Source organism: Arachis stenosperma, chromosome 6 (genome assembly GCF_014773155.1).
Source record: "Arachis stenosperma cultivar V10309 chromosome 6, arast.V10309.gnm1.PFL2, whole genome shotgun sequence".
NCBI lineage: Eukaryota > Viridiplantae > Streptophyta > Magnoliopsida > Fabales > Fabaceae > Arachis > Arachis stenosperma.
In genome coordinates, this window is record NC_080382.1 from 80,070,975 (window position 1) to 80,073,790 (window position 2,816).

Genomic DNA, 2,816 nt, shown 5'->3' on the forward strand with positions numbered 1-2,816 from the left:
AATTTTCGAAAAATCCAAAAAAAATTACAAAATCATAAAAACCAAAAAATATTTTTATGTTTCTTGTTTGAGTCCAGTGTCTCATTTTAAGTTTGCTGTCTTGCAAGCATTATTTATTTGATCTTGGTTCTATTTTCAAGTCAATAATACAGGAAACTGAAGATTCAGTACATGCAGCAGAGGAATTATACAGAAAAAGCTGGGCGTTCAAAACGCCCAGGGAAGAAGGCAGACTGGCGTTTAAACGCCAGCCAGGGTGCCTGGCTGGGCGTTTAACGCCCAAAAGGGAAGTGCTTTGGGCTTTAAACGCCAGAATGTGCACCATTCTGGGCGTTTAACGCCAGGATGGCATAAGAGGGAAGATTCTGTTTTTAATGCAGATTTTTTTTTTCAAGTTTTCAAAGTTTTTCAAAATCAAATCTTTTTCAAATCATATATTTTCAATCAAATCTTTTTCAAAATCAATTTCTTTCCTTTTTCAAAGATACTTGCTATCAATTAATGATTTGATTCAACATTTCAAGTATGTTGCCTTTTCTGTTGAGAAAGGTTTAATGTTTGAATCATATCTTTTCTTGTTAGGCAAGTCATTAATTTTTTTTATCAAATCTTTTTAAAAATAGTTTTCAATCATATCTTTTTTATTTCTTATTTCAAAATCTTTTTCAAAAATCACTTGATTTCTTTTCCACTTTTGGTTTTCGAAAATCAATTAATGTTTTTCAAAATGTTTTTAAAATATTTTACTTAATTTTTGAAAATTTCTTCCCCTCTTCTCACATCCTTCTATTTATGGAGTACCACTCCTCCTCAATGCACAATTCGAACTCTATCTGACTAAGTTCGAATTATTCTCCCTCTTCCTTCTATTTTTCTTTTCCTCTGACACCTCAAGGAATCTCTATACTGTGACATAGAGGATTCCACATTTTCTTGTTCTCTTCTCTTTCATATGAGCAGTAGCAAAGACAAAGGCATTCTTGTTGAGGCTGATCCTGAACCTGAAAGGACCTTGAAGCGAAATCTAAGAGAAGCTAAGGCACAACTCTCTGTAGAGGACCTAACAGAAATCTTCAAAGAAGAAGAACCCATGGCAGCCGAAAACAACAACAATGCCAACAATGCAAGGAAGGTGCTAGGTGACTTTACTGCACCTACTCCCGACTTCTATGGGAGAAGCATCTCTATCCCTGCCATTGGAGCAAACAACTTTGAGCTTAAGCCTCAATTAGTTTCTCTAATGCAACAGAATTGCAAGTTCCATGGACTTCCATTGGAAGATCCTCATCAGTTTTTAGCTGAATTCTTGCAAATCTGTGACACTGTCAAGACTAATGGGATTGACCCTGAGGTCTACAGACTCATGCTATTCCCTTTTGCTGTAAGAGACAGAGCTAGGATATGGTTGGACTCACAACCTAAAGAGAGCCTGAACTCTTGGGAAAAGCTAGTCAATGCCTTCTTGGCAAAGTTCTTTCCACCTCAAAAATTGAGTAAGCTTAGAGTGGAAGTCCAAACCTTCAGACAGAAGGAAGGAGAATCCCTCTATGAAGCTTGGGAAAGGTACAAACAATTAATCAGAAAATGTCCCTCTGACATGCTTTCTGAATGGAGCATCATAGGAATTTTCTATGATGGTCTGTCTGAACTATCCAAGATGTCTTTGGATAGCTCTGCTGGAGGATCTCTTCATCTGAAGAAGACGCCTACAGAAGCTCAAGAACATATTGAAATGGTTGCAAATAACCAATTCATGTACACTTCTGAAAGGAATCCTGTGAACAATGGGACGAATCAGAAGAAAGGAGTTCTTGAGGTTGATACTCTGAATGCCATACTGGCTCAGAACAAAATATTGACTCAGCAAGTCAATTTGATTTCTCAAAGTCTGTCTGGAATGCAAAATGCACCAGGAAGTACTAAAGATGCTTCATCTGAAGAAGAAGCTTATGATCCTGAGAACCCTTCAATAGAAGAGGTGATTTACATGGGAGAACCCTATGGAAACACCTATAATTCTTCATGGAGAAATCATCCAAATTTCTCATGGAAGGATCAACAGAGACCTCAACAAGGTTTCAACAACAATAATGGTGGAAGAAACAGGTTTAGCAATGGCAAGCCTTTTCCATCATCTTCTCAGCAACAGACAGAGAATTCTAAGCAGAACCACTCTGACTTAGCAACCATGGTCTCTGATCTAATCAAAACCACTCAAAGTTTCATAACTGAAACAAGGTCCTCCATTAGGAATTTGGAGGCACAAGTGGGACAGCTGAGCAAGAAATTTACTGAACTCCCTCCTAGTACTCTTCCAAGCAATACAGAAGAAAATCCAAAAGGAGAGTGCAAGGCCATCAACATGGCCGAATTTGGAGAGGAGGAAGAGGCAGTGAACGCCACTGAGGAAGACCTCAATGGACGTCCACTGGCCTCCAATGAGTTCCCTAATGAGGAACCATGGGAATCTGAGGCTCAAAATGAGACCATAGAGATTCCATTGGACTTACTTCTGCCATTCATGAGCTCTGATGAGTATTCTTCCTCTGAGGAGGATGAGTATGTCACTGAAGAGCAAGTTGCTAAATACCTTGGAGCAATCATGAAGCTAAATGACAAGTTATTTGGTAATGAGACTTGGGAAGATGAACCCCCTTTTCTCACAAAAGAACTGGATGACTTGTCTAGGCAGAGATTACCTCAAAAGAGACAGGATCCTGGAAAGTTTTCAATACCTTGTACCATAGGCACCATGACCTTCAAGAAGGCTCTGTGTGACTTAGGGTCAAGTGTAAACCTCATGCCTCTCTCTGTAA

General features: G+C 38.8%; 1 non-coding gene across 1 annotated transcript; it reads right to left on the reverse strand.

Annotated features, from left to right (window-relative positions):
• Positions 1-1,495: 1,495 nt before the first annotated feature.
• On the reverse strand, positions 1,496-1,603 carry LOC130938606 (small nucleolar RNA R71). The gene has a single exon (XR_009069765.1). It is a non-coding gene; the product is annotated as a small nucleolar RNA R71 (small nucleolar RNA).
• Positions 1,604-2,816: the final 1,213 nt, after the last annotated feature.